A 26268-nucleotide genomic window follows, 5' to 3' on the forward strand; every position below is an offset into this window, starting at 1 on the left:
ATAAGAATCATGAGGGTTAGAAAAAAAAGTAAACTGCTTATCAGTTTGGTTATGGAGACGCCAGATATCAATCATTTTTGTAGTTTTGAAAAAGTATTTGATAGAGAAAACGCTTTTGGGGATCGAAATTTGGCTTGTGAAATTCTATCAAGTAATGGGTCAGATATAAGATTAAAATCCCCTCCAATAATCAGAAGAACATTACCCAATTTTAGAACCTCTGAAGCAAATCTTGACCAAAACTCTGGGTCATCATTAGTAGGCAAATACACATTGAGTAAGTAGAAGACCTTATTGTCAATTTTTATATGTGCTAAAATTAACCCACCTTCTGAATCAGAATGTTTATGCATAATTTGAACATGTCATTTTTTTGCAAAAAGAATTGCTACCCCATTTTTCCTATTGTGAGCCGGAGAAGAAATAACATCCCCTACCCATTTTGTATTCATATAAGAAAGATTTTATCAACTACATGCGTTTCTTGAATTAAACATACATCTGCTTTAAGTCTAGCTAAATAATCTAAAACCTTATTGCGCTTAACAGGGTGCAGTAAACCCTTAACATTAAAAGAGACAATTTTAATACCATTACCATTTGCTATTTTGAAAACGAAGAAAAGATAGAAAACAAGATAGATTAGAAAGATAGAATGAAAAAAGAATAGTAGCTCGAGTAACTTTATAAAGAGGACACAAAAGACACCAACGAACAATAAATATAAAAAGTATACAGCAAATAAACATATATAGAACTTCTGAATCGCACACACGCATGTCAAGAAGAACCTACTCTACATGCCCTAAAAAACAAACACCAGTTAAATAAACATGCTGGCAATACAATCAATCAGTAATAAAGTCATGTAGTAGCTTCATTTGTTTGCATGGATGAATGGGACTGCAAATCCCGTAATCTGCGAAGCTCCTCAGGATGTTGAAAAGATTTTGAAAACCCATCTTTCCAAATACGCATAGTGGATGGATCAAACAAGCCATATTTATAACCAGCATTCCTCAGCCTGGGACGAAGATTCGCTAATTCTTCACGAATATTGACTGTATCTTTTGCAAAATCTTGATGAAAAAAATGTGTATTCCCATTGACCAATAACGAAGGGATATCTCTGGCTTCTTTTCTTATTAAAATTAGATGATGATGACGTAACACCTTGAAAATCATTTGACAAGGCTTATCTTGTCTTGGGTTGCAATGAGAAGGGATTCTGTGCGCTTTATCAATCTCAAATGTTTCAGGAAATGTAATGCTCAAAAGATCAGGAAGTATATTTTCCAAGTACCCCCTGCAATCATTACCTTCCCCATCTTCTGGAAGGCTAAAAATTTGCAGGTTATATTGCCATTTGTGATTTTTCATCTCTGATAATAGTTTATTCATAGGTTGAACTTTGGCTGCAATAGGCAGAAGATGGTAAATTTTGACTTTATTGTCCGGAATTGTAATAGCGTTGTCAGAAACCTTCATAGAAAGACCAGCCATGCCTCTACGTAAATTTTTAATTTCCGCTGCAATGTTATCTGTGTTTGCACGTACTGCTTGTAACTCTTCCAGTAAAGTGGATAATGAAGGTTCATTAATATCTACTAATTTAGATTGGAGGAGATATATTTTGTTTTTGTTTAGTAGACATATTGTGAGACTGCTTGCCTTCCATAAGTAACAAGAAAACAAATGGAGCAATAAAAGGAGAAGTCTAGAGCAATATTTCAATTAAGAATACTAATTGCAGAGAAACGCTGCCAAAGTAAGCAGAGTACAGCAACGATAACCAACCGTGGGAGTGGCCCAGGCCTCAGCTACGCCCTTTCTTGATCTTCACTCCGCCCCTCTGACAGGAATTTCTGAAACTGTGTCAGTCCATACACCGGAGAGCAGTTCACCTCTAATATTAGCAGCCACACACTAGGAAAATGCACAAAAAGGTAATGTGCAGTCCCCTTTATTCCTCAGAAACTTTGTTGTTTTAGTAAAAATATAGATAGCAGCCTTAATACATTTCTAATTCTCCAAAACCTTATTTCAATACTGCTTCCTCATTGGCTGGCAGTAGTTAGGGGTTTTGCCTGTCTGCACAAAGAGCTGATAAATCTTCTCCTAGATTATTTTATGCAGGGACTTGATTGTCACTTGCTTACAGTTTACATAAACCAATTTCGGCATTCCCTGTTTTCATTGTTTGCATATAATGCCAGGTCTGGTGGCTTAGTGGACTATTGTGTCCTCCATATTGGCCTGTGTTCAACCTGGTCACAGGGTTTAATCCCGGCGGGTCCACTCAGCCTTTCATTCTTCTGAGGTTGATAGAATGAGTACCGTTGGGTAACAATAAACATCTGTTATTTTGTGCCAAAATACCCTTGGGTGAACGTGTGCTTTACAAATACACGTGTTATGTTATACTCTTACATCCTGGGGGGTTCCCAAGTTTTTTTCTTGATCACTGCGTCTTCTCTGCACCCCTCTATCTTCCAGTTTACACCTGCCCTTGTGATGAAAAGGTGGATGATGGGTCACAATGGCCCGAAGACCTTTAACCCACTCAATGGAACAGCCTTACACACTACATCAAACACAAGAAAGCACTGTCCAACTTAATAAGAAAACTCTCAAATGTACCTTTACTACTCTAGACATATTTATCCCCTCCTGAATCCGACAAATTGAGAAAAGATTGGGTTGGTATGTTGATCAAAGTCTGAAACCCTGCTGCCCTGCAGTTGGTGAGATTACATTGATGTTCAGAGAGAACGGTGTAGATTATATGTAAAAAAAACGTTCTTAATGCATTGTGCACAACTAGAACGACCCTGTACAGCGTTATGTCTTTGTGAAAATAGTGATAGAAGGAAAACAGGTGATGGTAGGCTCCGTCTGTGCTCTTACGGTGGTAAGGCCAGGTTCCTGGCCAGATAGTCTATAGTCTATAGTTGTATGGTTTGGAATTTAACAGTAAATGTTATCTTAGACAGTTCAGGGAGGCCAGATTTTAGTAATAATAGGACTAGGAGTGTCCTGTAAGAAGTTATAATTGATCACCTTCTTGTGGATGTGTGGAGACTGCTACACCAGAGGGACAGGAATTCTACCTACCTCTCTTGTGTATATTGAATTTGTATGCATATACACTACCTTTTGGTATCCTATAGTATCCTGCCAGATGTTGTCAGCTGTGAGATTCGGGAGAGTGGATTTTATGATCATGCACTGATTATCTTCTGTTACTCCCTAGGACTGATTTCTTCATTACATGCAAATCTAAGCACCCTAAGGAGAAGGGTAAGTTGTGACTCTCTATCAACTAGTGAGGGATCGGTCACTTCTCTATAAATCTTATGGGCTGCAGGCAAAACCTTGATAAGAATGAAACTGATGCGTGAGTCTGTTTTGTGTCAGAAGCAGGATAGGGCAAGGGCAGCTCCTCTGTTTGAGCAGAGGAGCGTCGCCCCACTGAAATGCCCCCAGAGACGAAAAATAAAATGGCAATGAAGTTAATTCATTACCATTTTATTATTTGTCTCTCGGTCCCGAATCGAGAGTCAGGTAGGGGCAGGCCTTCGGCTGACTGGCAGCAGCAGAGAGAGCAGAGCACTTTCAGTTTAAAGTTCACATGTCTTTTTGGCCGGGCGTCTTGTAACGGCCAGCCACACATGCGCGCTTTAAACCTTCTTTAACGCAGCTGTCTTAAGACCGCTTAGAGAAACCAAAAGCCTCTAGTGCTCTTCTGATTGCTGATAGAGGCCGCTGCCACCAATCCTGGTGCTGCTCTCATGTTGGTGACAGCAGCACCAGGATTGGCTTGAGAGTTTGAAGCCTGCCCGCCTGGAGGAGAGAAGACCATCGAGGAGGACGTTGCGTTCGCAGGTATATGCTTTTAATTAAAAAAAATTATGTCCCACCCACCTCACCACCCATGGAACATGTGAGACACCACTGGGATCAAGCCAAACAAATGTTGGAGGTGAAAGTGAGGGAGGGACTACTCTTCTATGTATAAGACACAAGTGTAGGCATTATGAGCATAAGGAGCAGGCTGGTCGCCTATTGGCATTTCTGTTTCGCAAACAAGAATCCTCGTTGGCGTTGATTGCATGAGGGAGGAACTATACCAAGGAGTGTAATAGAAGATGAGAAATAGACAGCAGTATGTCACCTGGGAACAATGGGTAAATATAGATTTATATAAGATGAACATGCGTAGGGTAGTCATTGTTTTCAGCTCAATTCAAAGATGCGGGATCGACAAAGTCTCTACATCCCGAATTTAGAGAATTTCTCATTCACAGGTGGTATAGATGGAACCCAACCATGCGCCACTGAAATCAGTACGCAAACACAGATAGTATTTTACTGTAATATTATCCCTTGTACACTATTGTTCCATAAATCAACTGCATTAGAATAATTGGAAATATTATCTACAGCTCAGCAATAATTCTGCATATTATGACAAAGGTCGAATGTGCCCAAATCATATGTCATCACATTTTCCATACTCTACTTTTTTCCTGAATTGTTTGTAACCCTCCTTCTAATGATATGGTTGAGTTAATGTAGCTTACAACAATAGATAAAATGTAGCTTGGCAATACCTCTCTGCATACGTTATGATTCCTTCGGACTAGAAGTCAGGCTCCATGGTTCAGCGCTTCCCTCAAGCAACCAGTCTGTATGCCTAACACTACCCCTTGTACCAATAGCTTATATACCTTTCCTAGGCATGGTATTGGATGGAGCGAGGTGGTCAGCTAATGTTTGGCTTCTGTATCATGATGCAGGATGCTTGTGCAATACATTTTGTTCTAAAGTGTATGCAGAATCTTATTTCTACTCCCCTTTCTTCTTCCAACAGGACGGAAAACACCAGGTCATCTTACTCAGAGCTATAACTTTAGCTGCCACACTCAAAAACAACTCATGCAGCAGAGAATCACTAAACACATAGAAATGGTAGCAATCCTTAACCACTTAACACACAGCAAGTATGGCCTGTCCCACTTATAGCCAGCGCCACTGGAATTACACAATTGTCCGTCTGTGGCGATTTTTGCATGATTATAGATTTGTTACATTTGCCACATACTCCACCATCTACTAAATAAACTGCAGATTTGAACAATTGTTTTTTTTTGTTTGTAGCGCAAACGGATCAAAAGTTGCTAAAAATGCAGTGACACGTGTTGCGGCACAGTTGAAGGACCTTTGCAGGGCTGTACTGGTCACTATTCTGTTGCTGATTGCTGTATTGGTGTATCCAAGTGGTACTAATGAGGTGCAACTAATGCCCAGCCAGTGTCATGAACTTTAAAAATGATAAAATAATTAATACTGTTACAAAATATGCTGCATTATGCAGCATAATTTGCCTTTACTTGCGGCATAATTTACTCAACCCTAACGCATAATGTGGCCATCTCCTGCTGCATAATTCTAGTGGCCCTGCTTATAGCATAGCAGTCCGCCGTACACCCTAAATTCCAGCAGCCTGGCAGCCAATCACTAAACATTACTGTATGGCAGCCGGTCCTGCACACTGAATATGATGGAGACACAGCCTGTAGAAATCCCAAAACAGCACCGTGTGACAGTCCTGGTTTACACCATGGTCAATCTGTCAGCGGCTGATACCTGCCAACGCACACTTCTAATCACCAAGTTGGGATTTAAGCTTCTTTCTTATGGTCCTCAGATACTTTAAAATCACGCGTTCTCACTATACACATATATATATCTCTTCTAGACAATCATGTTAAGTAATGGGATTGCAGATGGACAACACTGAAGAAATCATGGGAGTGATGAAAAGAATGATTCTTTATGACTTCAGTTGGTATACAAGTTAATATGATTCTTTCTCAAAGTAGAAGGCAGAAACTTCTTAAAATTTCACTACCTATCCCTCAGGAATGAAGTGAAAACAGATGTATTCATGGAGAATCAAAACTTTCAGAAAAAACAGAAGTAAAGCTGGGTGTGTTTCGTCGGAATTATCTCCTAGGGCACAGCTTTCCAAACTTTTTATGTTGGGGACACACTTTTTGGAGGTGCATAATTTTGGGACACAGTAAGGCAGTGTAGCGAGTGAACGTAGCGTAGCGAGTCCAAACTACCTAAGGGTAATGCTGGGTGGGGGTTCTCACTCACTCTGTCTGTCTGTCTGTCTCCCTCTCTCTCGCCCTCTCTCTTTCTGTAACTGTCTCCCTCCCCCTCTCTCCCCCTCTGTCTTTCTCTGTCTGTCTTTCTCTGTCTGTCTACCTCCCTTTGTCTCTCTCTGTCTGTCTTGCTTCCTCTGTCTCTCTCCCTCCCTCTGTCTGTCTCGCTTCCTCTGTCTCCCTCCCTCTGTCTGTCTCGCTTCCTCTGTCTCCTTCCCTCCCTCTGCCTGTTGCCCTCTGTCTCCCTTCCTCTGTCTGTTGCCCTCTGTCTCCCTTCCTCTGTCTCTCTCTGTCTATGTCTGTCTCTCTCTGTCTATGTCTGTCTCTCTCTGTCTATGTCTGTCTCTCTCTGTCTATGTCTGTCTCTCTCTCTCCCTCTGTCTGTCTCTGTCTATGTCTGTCTGTCTCTCTCCCTCTGTGTGTCTCTGTCTATGTCTGTCTGTCTCTGTCTATGTCTGTCTGTCTCTGTCTGTCTGTCTCTGTCTGTCTGTCTGTCTCTCTCTCCCTCTGTCTGTCTCTCTCCCTATGTCTGTCTCTCTCCCTCTGTCTGTCTCTCTCCCTCTGTCTGTCTCTCTCCCCCTAAATAAAAAAGAAAGGGATAGCCTATTATCCGTAGGGCACTGTATATTCGATCTTAATATCACTGTAGAACAAATCACCAACTGTCTACACAAGAGGTTCCGAATAAGAAAATAATGGCAGACTATCGGTTTGACCAAGATGGCCGCCACAGTATTTCAAACCCTATCCTAAAGAACAGCGAACTAGCTCTCCTTCGGTATACACAAGATGGCGGCGGAATCTGAGGAGGAAGGGACAGTCCGTCACTTATCTTCATGAAATGATACTCAGCTGATATCGCTAACCCGGAGGCGCGAATATGGCGTTATTTAATCGAGACGCCGGAAGGAACAAGGGAGAATCCAGTCTTCACTAGTGGGCCGGCAGACTCGGTCGGCGGAACCCCATTTTGACAGAGACAGCCCTTGGCACGAAGGTAAGCCTGCTAAATCGAGTACCTGATAACTAGAAATCCGGCAAGGACTAATTTTAATTGACAATACCCCTCCATCTTTCTATACTTAGGCTTTGCACCAGCCAGCCCTTTTTATAGGCAACCTCTTACGTGGAGAAGACGTCGCATCGACCCGCGATCCACGAAGAAAATCTACGAAATAAAAAAAACTTTATCTGAACCCCCGTCTAGGAACGACCGCCTATCTGTATGGAAGGTAAATACGGGATAAATCGTAAATGATTATGCTGTCAATATCCGGGCAGATTAGCACTTACCAAATCCCGTTTCCCCAACAGGCTCGCTATACACCTAATACGAGTTGTGTACCTGTGCGGACCTGCAGACCCGTGGACATTGGAAAGGAAAATCCAGCACTAACGAGCCGGCTCCCCCGGTACGGATTTTAGTAAGTAAGTATTTTTATTGTTTTTAGGTTAATTAAAACCATTACAAAAGTACATTGATAGTTCATGCATTCAGATAAAAGATTGTAAAGAAAGATATATTATTTTTTAAAACAAGAGAACTTAATAAAAACGTTTTGGTACGGGTATGTGGTCATGATGTAAAGTCTTGGCCATTTTTCAACTAGTCCAGTCTTGTGCTCTCTGCCAGATTTTTTAGTTTCAGTTCCAGACATTTCAAGAATTTTACCAACTTCCCGTTTAGTGGGGGAAGGCCTGGGTCAAAACAAGCAAGAACCGCTTGTCTACGTGTGCGGATTTTTTGTTCGTTGAAGGCAGTTTTTAACAGGGCTACTCTTTCCTCTTTCAGCCTTGGGCAGATACCTAATAGGTGTTCGAGATCTTCATTTTCTGCCCCGCACAGCCTGCATTTTGTCCCACAGTCCCTTCTCAACCATGGTTGCAAATGTGGAATAGAGGGTAAAATTCCTAGCCTGTATTTTAAAAAGGCTTCTTTTGATTTCCTGCCGTACCCCAGACTAAAGTATGCCTGTCGCCCAGGCGATTTATATGTGGCCAGAGTCATCCAAGCGTGTTGCCTTTGTGAAAAAGTCGCTTTATCTTCCAAGTGCGATTGACTTTTTATGCTCTTGTTTACAACACGCTTGAACTGCACGTGCGGTAAAGGAGTTTCCCATAGTTCTTTGAGACCTGTGACAGTCAGGGATTCCTCTAAGAAAGTTTTTGCCGGCAATTGAAGAGAGCTGCTTAAGTCTAGCCATAGCAGATGGTTAAGTGAATTTTCTGGCGAGTTCTTGATTTTCTGCCAGCACTTTATGTACGCGCCTCTGCTCGCAAGGTTTTGGGAGGTCAGTCCAAACTCTAGCCGGATCTGGGCCTGTGAGGTATAGGTTGGCAGGTTAAAGAGAAGTCGATAAGCCTTTGCAATTGTTGTGTCCAGCAGTTTCGCGTCTTTGCCTTTTAGAGCCTCACTGCCGTATGTAATAGATGACTCTAGCTTAACTTGTACCACATGGAGCAGTGGGAGTAGAGTAGGACCATTTAGATTAGACTTTAGCTGTTTGAGCGTGGTCGCTATCAGCATCCCTTTCCTCCTGATTCCCTCTAATTGGTTCGAGAAGCGACCTCCTTTGTCAAACAATATTCCCAGGTATTTATATTCTAAACAGTTTGCGACAACCTTTGTTCCAAGGAACCAAGTATGCAGCTTTTTGTTCCCATTTATAGACAGAACTTTGGTCTTGTCAAGATTTATTTCCAACAGGTTCGCTTCGGCATATCCTTGCAGTGCGTTGATGAGGTTTTGGAGACCTATTTTGGTGTGGCTGACCAGGACCACGTCGTCTGCGTAAGATATACTGGGCAACGCTTTACCTCCCAAGCGTGGGGCGTGCCCATTGCAGATTTCTAGGGCGGGTGGTAAGTCGGCTGTAAATAAGTTGAAGAGGGTCGGTGCTAAAACGCACCCTTGCTTTAGGCCGTTAGTGGTCGGGATGCGCCTGGAGAGGTGTGTGCCGTTGCCGAGTTTTACCTGGACCCACGTATTGGTATGCAGTTCGATCAAAGAGTGCAGAAGGGGGTCGGTACGGATTTAGAACATCAGCAGCACCAGAGTGCGGCGTTGTGACCCTTTAAAATAACTACTTTGAAGCATGCTTTTGCCCCATATTGTAAAGAATCAACAATACTTGTCATAACAACATTAGGATCTAAGCCACGCTTCTATCTACAGGCTTGATTGATGCCGACTGGTGTTTAAAACTTGCAAGACCCCTGTGGCATTGGGAAGAAAAAGTACTACGCCGAAGTACTGGTCATATCAGTAGGTATCTTAAACTTTGAGAGCACTACATTATGCCCAGTTTGTAAAATATTAACTCCCTCAAACCAGATCCTACGTAGGAGCTCCGATTTCCCTTAAAGATAAGAGGGACCTAGAAAGGGATATTTAATACATTAACAATACCCAAAATTAGTATTGGTACAGGCAATCGATCAAATTTCTGACCCTATTAGATGCACTCTAGCAGTCAGATGCATTCTAGCAGTCTGATGTAGGAGGATGTTGATCTATCCCCTCTACAGGACCCGAATCGACCGGAAGTCTTGTCTACAAAAACCAGCCACAGTGGTGCTCCTATACATTTATATCGCCATCAGAAGCCTGACATGTGTGAATAAACTGAATAAAACACGCCTACAGGTAAAATATTGGGACAAAAGATGTAGTAATAAATTAACCCGCATTGCTTCTCAAATAATGAGGGTTTAGCCTTCAACTAAGACCTCCATTTGACTAAATCATGCTTAACATAACTATCTGCCTCTCCAGGACTGTGTTCCTGTTCTTCTTTTTTTATAGGATCATGTGTGTGCAAGAGAAAATAGTTCTGGTTTATACCATGAACTATGTGAACGTGGTTGACAAAAAAAAGTTTTATACATGCTTGCAAGTGAAGACTCAGTGTTGTTGTGAATTATGCTCTATGGTCCATTCAGTGAAGGCTATCCTGATGCCTTTTTAGATTCTACGTAATAGGGAATCTATTTTAGGGAGTGTATCTAGAGGGTGTGACATTGCATGGCGATCAGAAGGTCAAGTGTAGGAGCCTTGCTTCAATTTTTACCAGATGGACTAAATGTTTTTTTGAATCTCAGCAACTTCATAGATGTCTGAAATGTTTAATTGCACATTAAATCACTAAGAATATATGTTGTTAGCATAGAATTATCCTCTGAAAAGCACATGTATATACATAAAAGTAAAATGAATTTTGTTTTCGCTCTCTATCTTTCAGATTTTTACACCTGTGCCCCTTCCCAGTATACTGCCCTTTGCCCTGACGAAGGTGCGGCCTCACTGGCCTGTCACCGAAACGCGCGTCGGCTTGTGTCTCCAGGAATACGGTTATTGTCCCTACTACATCAGGACCCGTAGTTAAAACCATCTACCTGGACTAAACACCCCGATTTATACAACACGCTAACCACCCATGTGTTGTATTCGCCAGGACTAGTAGAACGAATGTAGAATGAATGGTGAATTATACTAAATGAGAAAGAGTGGGTAGAGATTGAAGTGAAAGAGATAGAGTGTGTGAAGTGTGGCCGTTACTGGGTAGGACAAATTTCCCCAATTTTGTTGCCCCTATATCTATGTCTGTCTTATCTATGACCTATATATATTTGTGATACAAAAAAAACTCTATATTTATATTCTTGTTATCCTTAAAAAATAAAAAATATATATATTTCTAAACATGAACTGTACAGTCTATTCTTGATTTGACCATGTGATTGTTATGTGTAGTGTCAACCCCTAGGCGAATCACCCTTTTACATATATTTGTTGGATCCTTTAGCTAGGGCCTTTATATCCTGAGGCAGGGTGTTCTTTCCTTCTATTTAAATTGTCTCTCTCCCCCTGTCTGTCTCTCTCCCTCTGTCTGTCTCTGCCTGTGTCTGTCTGTCTGTCTGTCTGTCTCCCTCTATTTGCATCTCTGTCTGTCCCCGTCTCTGCATCTCTGTCTGTCCCCGTCTCTGCATCTCTGTCTGTCCCCGTCTCTGTCTGCATCTCTGTCTGTCTGTCTGTGTCTCCCTCCCTCTCTCTGTCTCCCTCCCTCTCTCTCTCCCTTTCTCTACCTCTCTCTCCCTCCCTCTGTCTCACTCCCTCTGTCTCCCTCCCCGTCTGTCTGTCTCTGCCTATGTCTGTCTCTGCCTGTGTCTGTCTCTGCATGTGTCTGTCTGTCTCTGTCTGTCTCTGTCTGCATCTCTGTCTGTCCCCGTCTCTGCATCTCTGTCTGTCCCCGTCTCTGTCTGCATCTCTGTCTGTCTGTGTCTCCCTCCCTCTATCTGTCTCCCTCCCTCTCTCTCTCCCTTTCTCTACCTCTCTCTCCCTCCCTCTGTCTCACTCCCTCTCTATCTCCCCCCTCTCTCCATCTCCCTCGCTCTCCATCTCCCTCGCTCTCTCTCTCTCTCCCCATCTCCCTCTCCCTCTCCATCTCCCTCTCTCTCTCCATCTCCCTCTCTCCATCTCCCTCTCTCTCTCTCCATCTCCCTCTCTCTCTCTCTCTCTATTTCCCTCTCTCTATCTCCCTCTCTCCATCGATTTCCCTCTCTCTCTCTCTCTCTCTCTCTCTCTCTCTCTCTCTCTCTCTCTATCTCCCTCTCTCTATCTCCCTCTCTCTATCTCCCTCTCTCTGTCTCCCTCCCTCTGTCTCCCTCCCTCTGTCTCCCTCTCTGCCGCTCTCTGTATCCTTCCCTCTGTCTCAATCCCTCTGTCTCAATCCCTCTGTCTCAATCCCTCTGTATCCGTCCCTCTGTCTCCGTCCCTCTGTCTCCGTCCCTCTGTATCCGTCCCTCTGTCTCCCTCCCTGTCTTCTTCTCTCTATTTTCCCTCTCTCTCTCACTGTCTCCCTCCCTCTGCCTGTCACCTTCTGGCACCTCACCCCAGCCTCCCGGGCATGCAGGTCTTTTAGGCGTGGTGGGGACCACACCGGATGACACCATCATTGGGGGGTGACACCAATCTGTGAGCACAGCTCTCAGTGCTACCTCGCCTCTGCAGACTGCTTTACTTTATATTTATAAAGTAGGAACAGAACAAAAGATCACATTTAAAAAAATATTCTTCCTAGTTTAAATACGAAATGGACCAGTGAGCAACATAGAATTAAATGCGCCGCACGTTATAGAAAGAAGCAATTTTTACACAGAAATTTGACTGAGGAAATTGAGTAAATGCCGAGCCAGCAATGCATTTCTCTTACCAAGGACAGACAGGCAGTTTTTAAATTGGCCCACATTTATTGACAGATTGTTTTTTTTATTTTTGATTTTCAGTAAATTAGTTTTGGGACATGTTTGCATTGATTGGCTACTGCGCACTCTCCTTTCAGATGTCAGTACTTTATAATTTAAACATTGAGGGAACAGGTAAATAAAATAAAAATCTAAGGATCTCTCGTTTTTGAGAAGTTAAAGGCGTCTTTAAAGGACCATTTACTTGTTAATGGGGCTTTGTTTAGAATCTCAGTCCCGGCCCCACTAGAGCTGAGTGTCTCGGAGTCTGCCTGCGCTGCTGTGGCGGACTCCGAGACACTCTTTCAAAGGAATGCCTCCTAATTAGCAATTACGTACTAAGTGCCTCATACTGCGACACACCCACCACTTGCAGGCGACACACTACTGTGTGGGGACACAGAGTTTGGAAAGCTCTGTCCTAGGGCTTTATTTCCATCTAAAACAATGGAGCAAGCTACATCAGTCAGCGGGTTTAACATCCCTCACCTGTCTTGTCTGTCTGTAATAATTATATCACATTTTAAGCCAAATACACCTTTTAAGTATATCTGGCTCTTTGTCTGCAATAGTGCTCGGGAGCAGCAGAGAAGAGGTATGTTGGCTTTAACATATAAAACGAATACATCATTTGTGCAATCCTTTCAAAAGTATTTAACAAAGTTATCTGTCAAATGTATCGAGTGTGGTAAAAGGCCCATATGTAAAGGTGTGAGGTCATTAACAGCAATGGGATTCTGTAAATAAGTTTTCCCATTCCATGACCGACTCTCTTGAGACAGTGGGGATGATTAATGACTGCAACGTTCAGTACTGCTTAGGGAATACTTTATCCAGATCCTTATACGACTTGCAAGACGTCCTCTTCATTTCAATTAGAAGTCCCTTGGAGTAAAACTGACCCAGAGAAATGTACAGATCTGTGATGCAAGATTGTCCCGGGAAAACAGAATGTGCTTGCTGGATATCTGATAAACACAGGATGTTCCACCGCCACGTTCCATCATAAATTATTCATCCTTAGGGCTCAGTTATGACACCCAAAGGCCCCTGTCCCTTCCTACCAGCAAACTATATAGACATAAACAGACACAATGATGATAGGTGAAGACAATATATTAAGCATCATTCTGGATGAGATCGGCTAAGCGATATTTGATTTCAGAATGAATATTGATTGTGGAATGCACTTCTTTGTGTATGTTTGTATATATATATATATCTATATATATATATATATATATATATTCCGTTATGACACCCTCCGTGTGAGAGCACACCCAAAGACAGGAAGGACCCGGCCAAGCAAGGAGGAGTCCTTTATTATCAGCAAAGACCAGCATGCCCCAAGGAATATTTCTTTTTTGCATTCCCTACGCGTTTCGCAGCTCCTGCCGCTTGTTCACGGGACCGGCATGCATGCGGGCAGATGCGAAGGCAACCAGTCCATTATTCCGCCGATTTTATCGCCATCAACTAGGCGGGATTACAAACAAGGCATTATGGGACCAGTAGTTCCTTCGTTACCATATGACCAATACTTGGCTCTGCCTCGCACACAGTATTATAAAACTCTTGACGAGCCTCCCAAGGAGCAGTTAGTTTCGATTAGAAGCTGTCCTGTCAATCCGTTTCGCTCCGTATTTTTCTGGAACAAACAGCCCACATTTTCCTCAGCGTGGTGGTGCTACTCTCCCGACCTGGGCAGGCCGGTAATATGTTCCGTTATGACACCCTCCGTGTGAGAGCACACCCAAAGACAGGAAGGACCCGGCCAAGCAAGGAGGAGTCCTTTATTATCAGCAAAGACCAGCATGCCCCAAGGAATATTTCTTTTTTGCATTCCCTACGCGTTTCGCAGCTCCTGCCGCTTGTTCACGGGACCGGCATGCATGCGGGCAGATGCGAAGGCAACCAGTCCATTATTCCGCCGATTTTATCGCCATCAACTAGGCGGGATTACAAACAAGGCATTATGGGACCAGTAGTTCCTTCGTTACCATATGACCAATACTTGGCTCTGCCTCGCACACAGTATTATAAAACTCTTGACGAGCCTCCCAAGGAGCAGTTAGTTTCGATTAGAAGCTGTCCTGTCAATCCGTTTCGCTCCGTATTTTTCTGGAACAAACAGCCCACATTTTCCTCAGCGTGGTGGTGCTACTCTCCCGACCTGGGCAGGCCGGTAATATGTTCCGTTATGACACCCTCCGTGTGAGAGCACACCCAAAGACAGGAAGGACCCGGCCAAGCAAGGAGGAGTCCTTTATTATCAGCAAAGACCAGCATGCCCCAAGGAATATTTCTTTTTTGCATTCCCTACGCGTTTCGCAGCTCCTGCCGCTTGTTCACGGGACCGGCATGCATGCGGGCAGATGCGAAGGCAACCAGTCCATTATTCCGCCGATTTTATCGCCATCAACTAGGCGGGATTACAAACAAGGCATTATGGGACCAGTAGTTCCTTCGTTACCATATGACCAATACTTGGCTCTGCCTCGCACACAGTATTATAAAACTCTTGACGAGCCTCCCAAGGAGCAGTTAGTTTCGATTAGAAGCTGTCCTGTCAATCCGTTTCGCTCCGTATTTTTCTGGAACAAACAGCCCACATTTTCCTCAGCGTGGTGGTGCTACTCTCCCGACCTGGGCAGGCCGGTAATATGTTCCGTTATGACACCGTCCGTGTGAGAGCACACCCAAAGACAGGAAGGACCCGGCCAAGCAAGGAGGAGTCCTTTATTATCAGCAAAAACCAGCATGCCCCAAGGAATATTTCTTTTTTGCATTCCCTACGCGTTTCGCAGCTCCTGCCGCTTGTTCACGGGACCGGCATGCATGCGGGCAGATGCGAAGGCAACCAGTCCATTATTCCGCCGATTTTATCGCCATCAACTAGGCGGGATTACAAACAAGGCATTATGGGACCAGTAGTTCCTTCGTTACCATATGACCAATACTTGGCTCTGCCCCGCACACAGTATTATAAAACTCTTGACGAGCCTCCCAAGGAGCAGTTAGTTTCGATTAGGAGCTGTCCTGTCAATCCGTTTCGCTCCATATTTTTCTGGAACAAACAGCCCACATTTTCCTCAGCGTGGTGGTGCTACTCTCCCGACCTGGGCAGGCCGGTAATATGGTCCGTTATGACACCCTCCGTGTGAGAGCACACCCAAAGACAGGAAGGACCCGGCCAAGCAAGGAGGAGTCCTTTATTATCAGCAAAGACCAGCATGCCCCAAGGAATATTTCTTTTTTGAATTCCCTACGCGTTTCGCAGCTCCTGCCGCTTGTTCACGGGACCGGCATGCATGCGGGCAGATGCGAAGGCAACCAGTCCATTATTCCGCCGATTTTATCGCCATCAACTAGGCGGGATTACAAACAAGGCATTATGGGACCAGTAGTTCCTTCGTTACCATATGACCAATACTTGGCTCTGCCTCGCACACAGTATTATAAAACTCTTGACGAGCCTCCCAAGGAGCAGTTAGTTTCGATTAGAAGCTGTCCTGTCAATCCGTTTCGCTCCGTATTTTTCTGGAACAAACAGCCCACATTTTCCTCAGCGTGGTGGTGCTACTCTCCCGACCTGGGCAGGCCGGTAATATGTTCCGTTATGACACCCTCCGTGTGAGAGCACACCCAAAGACAGGAAGGACCCGGCCAAGCAAGGAGGAGTCCTTTATTATCAGAAAAGACCAGCATGCCCCAAGGAATATTTCTTTTTTGCATTCCCTACGCGTTTCGCAGCTCCTGCCGCTTGTTCACGGGACCGGCATGCATGCGGGCAGATGCGAAGGCAACCAGTCCATTATTCCGCCGATTTTATCGCCATCAACTAGGCGGGATTACAAACAAGGCATTATGGGACCAGTAGTTCCTTCGTTACCATATGACCAATACTTGGCTCTGCCTCGCACACAGTATTATAAAACTCTTGACGAGCCTCCCAAGGAGCAGTTAGTTTCGATTAGAAGCTGTCCTGTCAATCCGTTTCGCTCCGTATTTTTCTGGAACAAACAGCCCACATTTTCCTCAGCGTGGTGGTGCTACTCTCCCGACCTGGGCAGGCCGGTAATATGCTCCGTTATGACACCCTCCGTGTGAGAGCACACCCAAAGACAGGAAGGACCCGGCCAAGCAAGGAGGAGTCCTTTATTATCAGCAAAGACCAGCATGCCCCAAGGAATATTTCTTTTTTGCATTCCCTACGCGTTTCGCAGCTCCTGCCGCTTGTTCACGGGACCGGCATGCATGCGGGCAGATGCGAAGGCAACCAGTCCATTATTCCGCCGATTTTATCGCCATCAACTAGGCGGGATTACAAACAAGGCATTATGGGACCAGTAGTTCCTTCGTTACCATATGACCAATACTTGGCTCTGCCTCGCACACAGTATTATAAAACTCTTGACGAGCCTCCCAAGGAGCAGTTAGTTTCGATTAGAAGCTGTCCTGTCAATCCGTTTCGCTCCGTATTTTTCTGGAACAAACAGCCCACATTTTCCTCAGCGTGGTGGTGCTACTCTCCCGACCTGGGCAGGCCGGTAATATGTTCCGTTATGACACCCTCCGTGTGAGAGCACACCCAAAGACAGGAAGGACCCGGCCAAGCAAGGAGGAGTCCTTTATTATCAGAAAAGACCAGCATGCCCAAAGGAATATTTCTTTTTTGCATTCCCTACGCGTTTCGCAGCTCCTGCCGCTTGTTCACGGGACCGGCATGCATGCGGGCAGATGCGAAGGCAACCAGTCCATTATTCCGCCGATTTTATCGCCATCAACTAGGCGGGATTACAAACAAGGCATTATGGGACCAGTAGTTCCTTCGTTACCATATGACCAATACTTGGCTCTGCCTCGCACACAGTATTATAAAACTCTTGACGAGCCTCCCAAGGAGCAGTTAGTTTCGATTAGAAGCTGTCCTGTCAATCCGTTTCGCTCCGTATTTTTCTGGAACAAACAGCCCACATTTTCCTCAGCGTGGTGGTGCTACTCTCCCGACCTGGGCAGGCCGGTAATATGGTCCGTTATGACACCCTCCGTGTGAGAGCACACCCAAAGACAGGAAGGACCCGGCCAAGCAAGGAGGAGTCCTTTATTATCAGCAAAGACCAGCATGCCCCAAGGAATATTTCTTTTTTGAATCCCTACGCGTTTCGCAGCTCCTGCCGCTTGTTCACGGGACCGGCATGCATGCGGGCAGATGCGAAGGCAACCAGTCCATTATTCCGCCGATTTTATCGCCATCAACTAGGCGGGATTACAAACAAGGCATTATGGGACCAGTAGTTCCTTCGTTACCATATGACCAATACTTGGCTCTGCCTCGCACACAGTATTATAAAACTCTTGACGAGCCTCCCAAGGAGCAGTTAGTTTCGATTAGAAGCTGTCCTGTCAATCCGTTTCGCTCCGTATTTTTCTGGAACAAACAGCCCACATTTTCCTCAGCGTGGTGGTGCTACTCTCCCGACCTGGGCAGGCCGGTAATATGTTCCGTTATGACACCCTCCATGTGAGAGCACACCCAAAGACAGGAAGGACCCGGCCAAGCAAGGAGGAGTCCTTTATTATCAGCAAAGACCAGCATGCCCCAAGGAATATTTCTTTTTTGCATTCCCTACGCGTTTCGCAGCTCCTGCCGCTTGTTCACGGGACCGGCATGCATGCGGGCAGATGCGAAGGCAACCAGTCCATTATTCCGCCGATTTTATCGCCATCAACTAGGCGGGATTACAAACAAGGCATTATGGGACCAGTAGTTCCTTCGTTACCATATGACCAATACTTGGCTCTGCCTCGCACACAGTATTATAAAACTCTTGACGAGCCTCCCAAGGAGCAGTTAGTTTCGATTAGAAGCTGTCCTGTCAATCCGTTTCGCTCCGTATTTTTCTGGAACAAACAGCCAATGGACTGGTTGCCTTCGCATCTGCCCGCATGCATGCCGGTCCCGTGAACAAGCGGCAGGAGCTGCGAAACGCGTAGGGAATGCAAAAAAGAAATATTCCTTGGGGCATGCTGGTCTTTGCTGATAATAAAGGACTCCTCCTTGCTTGGCCGGGTCCTTCCTGTCTTTGGGTGTGCTCTCACACGGAGGGTGTCATAACGGAACATATTACCGGCCTGCCCAGGTCGGGAGAGTAGCACCACCACGCTGAGGAAAATGTGGGCTGTTTGTTCCAGAAAAATACAGAGCGAAACGGATTGACAGGACAGCTTCTAATCGAAACTAACTGCTCCTTGGGAGGCTCGTCAAGAGTTTTATAATACTGTGTGCGAGGCAGAGCCAAGTATTGGTCATATGGTAACGAAGGAACTACTGGTCCCATAATGCCTTGTTTGTAATCCCGCCTAGTTGATGGCGATAAAATCGGCGGAATAATGGACTGGTTGCCTTCGCATCTGCCCGCATGCATACCGGTCCCGTGAACAAGCGGCAGGAGCTGCGAAACGCGTAGGGAATGCAAAAAAGAAATATTCCTTGGGGCATGCTGGTCTTTGCTGATAATAAAGGACTCCTCCTTGCTTGGCCGGGTCCTTCCTGTCTTTGGGTGTGCTCTCACACGGAGGGTGTCATAACGGAACATATTACCGGCCTGCCCAGGTCGGGAGAGTAGCACCACCACGCTGAGGAAAATGTGGGCTGTTTGTTCCAGAAAAATACGGAGCGAAACGGATTGACAGGACAGCTTCTAATCGAAACTAACTGCTCCTTGGGAGGCTCGTCAAGAGTTTTATAATACTGTGTGCGAGGCAGAGCCAAGTATTGGTCATATGGTAACGAAGGAACTACTGGTCCCATAATGCCTTGTTTGTAATCCCGCCTAGTTGATGGCGATAAAATCGGCGGAATAATGGACTGGTTGCCTTCGCATCTGCCCGCATGCATGCCGGTCCCGTGAACAAGCGGCAGGAGCTGCGAAACGCGTAGGGAATGCAAAAAAGAAATATTCCTTGGGGCATGCTGGTCTTTGCTGATAATAAAGGACTCCTCCTTGCTTGGCCGGGTCCTTCCTGTCTTTGGGTGTGCTCTCACACGGAGGGTGTCATAACGGAACATATTACCGGCCTGCCCAGGTCGGGAGAGTAGCACCACCACGCTGAGGAAAATGTGGGCTGTTTGTTCCAGAAAAATACGGAGCGAAACGGATTGACAGGACAGCTTCTAATCGAAACTAACTGCTCCTTGGGAGGCTCGTCAAGAGTTTTATAATACTGTGTGCGAGGCAGAGCCAAGTATTGGTCATATGGTAACGAAGGAACTACTGGTCCCATAATGCCTTGTTTGTAATCCCGCCTAGTTGATGACGATAAAATCGGCGGAATAATGGACTGGTTGCCTTCGCATCTGCCCGCATGCATGCCGGTCCCGTGAACAAGCGGCAGGAGCTGCGAAACGCGTAGGGAATGCAAAAAAGAAATATTCCTTGGGGCATGCTGGTCTTTGCTGATAATAAAGGACTCCTCCTTGCTTGGCCGGGTCCTTCCTGTCTTTGGGTGTGCTCTCACACGGAGGGTGTCATAACGGAACATATTACCGGCCTGCCCAGGTCGGGAGAGTAGCACCACCACGCTGAGGAAAATGTGGGCTGTTTGTTCCAGAAAAATACGGAGCGAAACGGATTGACAGGACAGCTTCTAATCGAAACTAACTGCTCCTTGGGAGGCTCGTCAAGAGTTTTATAATACTGTGTGCGAGGCAGAGCCAAGTATTGGTAATATGGTAACGAAGGAACTACTGGTCCCATAATGCCTTGTTTGTAATCCCGCCTAGTTGATGGCGATAAAATCGGCGGAATAATGGACTGGTTGCCTTCGCATCTGCCCGCATGCATGCCGGTCCCGTGAACAAGCGGCAGGAGCTGCGAAACGCGTAGGGAATGCAAAAAAGAAATATTCCTTGGGGCATGCTGGTCTTTGCTGATAATAAAGGACTCCTCCTTGCTTGGCCGGGTCCTTCCTGTCTTTGGGTGTGCTCTCACACGGAGGGTGTCATAACGGAACATATTACCGGCCTGCCCAGGTCGGGAGAGTAGCACCACCACGCTGAGGAAAATGTGGGCTGTTTGTTCCAGAAAAATACGGAGCGAAACGGATTGACAGGACAGCTTCTAATCGAAACTAACTGCTCCTTGGGAGGCTCGTCAAGAGTTTTATAATACTGTGTGCGAGGCAGAGCCAAGTATTGGTCATATGGTAACGAAGGAACTACTGGTCCCATAATGCCTTGTTTGTAATCCCGCCTAGTTGATGGCGATAAAATCGGCGGAATAATGGACTGGTTGCCTTCGCATCTGCCCGCATGCATGCCGGTCCCGTGAACAAGCGGCAGGAGCTGCGAAACGCGTAGGGAATGCAAAAAAGAAATATTCCTTGGGGCATGCTGGTCTTTGCTGATAATAAAGGACTCCTCCTTGCTTGGCCGGGTCCTTCCTGTCTTTGGGTGTGCTCTCACATGGAGGGTGTCATAACGGAATATATATATATATATATATATATATATATATATATATATATATATATATATTTTTTTTTTTTTTCACTGACAAAAAGGCAGTTAAAAACGGAATTATGGTGTTTTACTATGCCCAAAACAAGTGAAATTCACCAGTTATGGGTTGTAAGGCATGCGGCACGTACCATAACTCGTGCCATCTGCCATACTCAAAATAACAATTTGCTTACTACATTCAAACAAAAAAAAAAGCTAACGAGACAACAAAATGGAAGATGGCATGAGTGGAATGTTTTACTGACCATGGGCCATAGTACAAAGCATTTTTACCATCGCTAACCTCCCGATTTGCAAAATCGGGCCGTTTGTGGTGGCAAAAATGCTTATGTACAAACATCCAAACTTCGATTCTCCAGAATCTCAGTTTGGGTGTGGAAATCACTATTTGGAAGGGTCATGTTCAGGGCACCCCTTTCAAATCGCGATTTCTAGTGTTATGTATCAAGGTTTTGCGACCAAAAGGAGTTCACAAAACCTTGATGTTTTACCACCAACTCAAAGTTGGTGGCAATGCATTTGCAAATTGGAAGGGGTCCCCAAGAGACCCTTTTCCCTTTGTGATTGTTGGAAAAACATCTTTTAAGAGCAGGCAGCGGACCCAGGGACCACTGCCTGCACGTTAAACAAATAAAACAAAACCTTTAGCTTTTTATTGTTAAAACAAATCCTCTTTCCTTTATGGAAAATGGGTTGCATTTCAACAACAATAAAAAACTGTATTCTTGGGCAGTTGCAGCCACGGTGCCCTCAGCAGGCCACCACACCTGTGATGGCAGGCATTCCAAACCGCAACCAACTTCATTAGTATTCATGAAGTAGGTCGATTTGCTACCCACTAGGAATCACAATTATGAAACAAAAAGTTTCATACATATGGAATAATGATTTCCAAATAGTGATTCGGATAAAATCGCTATTTGGAAATCACTACTCCTACTCTTTGTACATCTAAACCCATATGTGAATTTCAGTCGTTTTGGGCATTTGAGAACAATAACTCAGGCTTTAACAGTTTTTTCTTTGAATTTCATGTTTTTTTCATGCAGTACTTAATTTCCAACCCTGTTGTGCAGGGGGTTCAGCCTTTGGTCATGTACATCAGTGATTGCCTGCAGGATATGGCCTTAGTCCAGGTCCTGCCCCCTATCCATCTCTGCATGTAACACACCACAAACAGCCAACCTGCTTCACGCTGCAAGAAATCCAAATTTAACATCCTTAATAACTCTGAGCCCTCTAGTTAATCTACACCAATTATAAGTAAATAAAAGTATATAAAGACATCTTATAGCGTGTGAAATTTGGTGCAGTTAGGTCGTATGATTCTAAGGTTGGAAGTGGGTCCCAAAATCACTCTTATTTAAAACGGGATATTTGTTAGGAAAGCAAAATGTGTCTGTCCATGTCAAAGTATGTATATTTTTTAAAAGATTTGCAACTGCCCGACCGTGCTTGCACCAACAATAGGATCCTATTGCGCGTATATGACATTCATAAGTGTTTTCCTACCAAAGTTCACAAAGATTGGAAGAAAAACAAAGGAAAACCTAAGCAAAAACAGAAAGCAGCAGCAGAAGAGCTGATGCTGCAGTTTTATAAATGTCTCTGTGACCTGTTTGACGGGAAGAGACAAATAAAGAGAGACCTTTGATCCTAACCCACCTTGCCTGTCCAGAGCCAGGGACCTTTCACAGTTTCCCAACGCCATGGCAAGGGGGGTTAATAAATTCCCTCGCTGACCTCACTTAAGGACTGTACAGGGGACAAGTTAGCCAATGTCTTGACACCTTACCAAAGGGCAATTTTAACTTGAACTGAACAGCTATGCCTGCCTTAATGCTTGCGCCCAAAGGCACTTGCCTTGTCAAATGGCGAAGTTGGTAAACACCAACCTCCCTCGAAGGGCGAGGAGCAAGCGTGCCCGAGGGTGAGTGGGATTAACATCGAATACTCTTTGAGGGCCGGACAAAAATGCCTCTGTGCCCCAATCACTGTGTGCTGGGATGAGGGGAGAAATGCTACCATATCTTCAGCCTTGCTCAAGAGTACGGGCGTATAACATAACACAAATTAAAAACTGTTGAGTAGGTGGGCTGCCAGCTTCACGCAGCCCTGTTCCTCCAGATGGGAACAAAGCAGAGGGATGGCTGACAGCCAACCTCCTCTTCCATAACCTCCACAATGTAGTGGGCCACAGTAGATTGGGTCACCTTGCACCAGCTCCTGCTGCTTGTTCCCCACACCCACCAGCATACAAACATACAACTAACATCTAATGGCAACATTCTCTCTCTCTCTCTCTCCCTCGCTGTCTCTCATATTTATAGAAACACCAAGAATAGTATACACTCAGAAGAAACATAATAATCTCTATGATGTGGCAACAGTGACCACCAGACACCTACAAAGCAGCCATTAACCAATGCTCATCAGTGTGACTCCAAAAACGAAGTCACACAATTATCCATCCTTTTACACACTTACAAACGTTATCAATGATTCTTGAGTAATAACAGTGAACACAACTATCATCATATACCAGCAGAGCAACAAATATATATTAACACAACTAATATCATATATCAATATTCATATTTTGATACCCACAAACATTTAGTAACATACACTACTCGAGTGCTTGCTTTATACATGAATGATTGTTGGTGCCAAAAGCTCTGCTCAGAAGCCCGTGGCAGTGATTTAAATGTTGGCGCACCTAATACCAAGGCTGCGGAGTCGTGAACCTACCTCATGCCTCTTTAATCCACCGCTAGACACTCCCTGTCCCTTTATCACACTCCTGCAGGTTCATGCTTTTCTTCCTTTATGGCAGTTGTGTATTTTCTTCCTATTTCCTTCCCATTTGGGTGTTTTTCCTTCTGTTGTTCCTGGTAGATGTCTGGTGTAGAGAAATAAGTGGCAGTTCTCAAAAATGAGTACCGGTGGGCCACACTGGCAACCACAGCCTCAAATTAAGCACTGCTATTAGTTTGAAGGCAACATCATTTTCACAAACAGCCTTTTGAAGCCAATTCCCCCATAATAATCATGTCGTATAAAAATGATCGACTAACATAATACTGTCCTATATTGCCATCTTGCAATTCTCGTGACATTCACAAACCACTTAGCTTTCTTCAGTGTGGTTTATGATGTCTCCAGAAAACCTCATTGGTAATAGACAAGAATTGATCATGTTACACATTTGTACGTTATTCATTTTAAAAACAAAATGTAATTCACCCATGACGGATCCTGCAGGGATTCATTCAGTTTGAAAAAGGGAGGTACAGAACTATTCGAGGGCTGGGGAAGGCAAACCAGCATCTATCCATGTCAATTCCCATGATATTTGGGAAGGACCACAGAAATAACTGCTGGATGGGATGTCATCAATTTTGCCACACATACAGCAGCTACTACCTTCTGCATGCTTTCCTAAATTTGATGTAATTGTCTTTGTAATTGTTTAAAAATGTTGCAATTTTAATAGTGCATTAATTTGAATAGTGTGTCAAGCTAGTTACAAGGGGTTAATATTTTCTATATTTAACTGCTAGGTTCATGAACTGATTGTGAATGGGTATCAGAGGGGGAGGTCTAGGATGTTAGTAGCTAAAGTGTGAGTGAAATTCAAGGAAAGAGCAGGCGACTCAGGAGACCCTATTAGATGAATGCTGTTGACCATTGATAACTGGTGCAGCTGCCCCAGAAGCCCTGCAAATCCCAACGGGTTGTGAACAGTGATTTCTCGAATGCTAGAGGGCAAGTGGAATTTAGGGGTTTGACAGTTGTGAATGTATACATTCTGTCTTCCCTTCCAGGAACCAGCTGTTACCTTCTGGCAGACTTTCTACTCCATTTAACCGGGTACTGTACTCTCAGCAGGGCAGTGGTAAGAAAAAGGCAGAGGAGACATGATGCCTAGGTCCAGCGCTTTTTATAGACCATACACCTGCTGCAAATATTAATTTACACACCTTAAAGCAAGCATGTTGGAATAAAGAGGCAGCTAAATACGAGCATCCCTCCAGATGACATCAGATGCTAGAGCTGTCATGAAGTTTTCCGTTTTCTCTGGGGAATACGTTTGATATACTTAGTTGCAAGTTACCAGAGGCCCCAAAAATCTCTGACATGCCTGACTATGTACTTCTACCAAGGACATGGAGGGGTCTATTTATTATATTCTCAAGCAACGCCACCACAAATGCTGCACTGAATGAGAAGGAGAGGGCAGGATAGTGCCATATCTATAGCGATATGGCATTCTCTTCCTCTCCCTAGCACCAGCGTACAATCAGGCCTTCGCACCATTGCGCAAGGGTTTTTCGCAGGAGTCTAGCATAGGTTTGGCACTGGAAGGTTATCCTTCCAGTAAAAAATACAATGCACAGACTAACTTTCAAAGTTTTCCTCAGGATTATTTAAGTGGTGCTACGGACCCTCGGAGGGCCACACCCTTAGAGGGTCCACAACAGGAAGATAATCCTGAGCAAAGTTTGTTCAGCAGGACTGTACTCATAGGCATAGCGCGGATGCTTGCTGACAGATGAATGAACACCACTATAGAAAGAAGTTAGGGAAAAAAGAAAGCCTTGGACACTTTGTGGTGCTGTTCTAAAGGCTGAAGCATGTCAACCCATTCTGGTACTGGCATAGTGGTAAGTCCTGTGCATTACCATAGTTGTTAATCATCCATTTGGCCCAACCTTAATTAAGAGAAATTCTTGGGTCTAGAGCATATGGATTTTTAAGTTTTCTAGGTCCTGGTTCTAATGGCACACACCCCTAAAAGAGCTCCCTGCAACAACAGGCATAGTTAACGATGAAGCATGGGGCAGGAGTGAGGCCACGCCTAACAATCGTTTGTGAATCCCATTGGTCCTTCAAATACTGGGAGACAAAACACGGATAAGAACTACTCCCAGAGAAGCGAGCACTTACTTTGTCTCATCTGAGATCAGTCACGTTCGCTTTTGTTTTCTCACTCTCTGAAGTTACCCTGTTCAAAACGATCACAAACGTATAACCCACCTATTATCACAATGACCTCATCCCACCCAAAATCATTAACAGGAACTTCCAGCTCTTCAACAGGACATTGAGTTAATTAAGCAATGCATCCCTGAAATAATAAATCATGCCTGATTGTCTAAGAGCTGGTAAAATTGTCTCTCTCCTAATGAAACTGGGTTAAAACCCAAAGTCCTCTCAAACTACACATCAATTATCAACCTCACATGTGGTAAAAGCCATCAAAATGTATAATACAGCTAACAACCCATAATATAAATAACAACTCCTATCCCCCTATCAACTTGG

Source organism: Lissotriton vulgaris, chromosome 1_1 (assembly GCF_964263255.1).
Source record: "Lissotriton vulgaris chromosome 1_1, aLisVul1.2, whole genome shotgun sequence".
NCBI lineage: Eukaryota > Metazoa > Chordata > Amphibia > Caudata > Salamandridae > Lissotriton > Lissotriton vulgaris.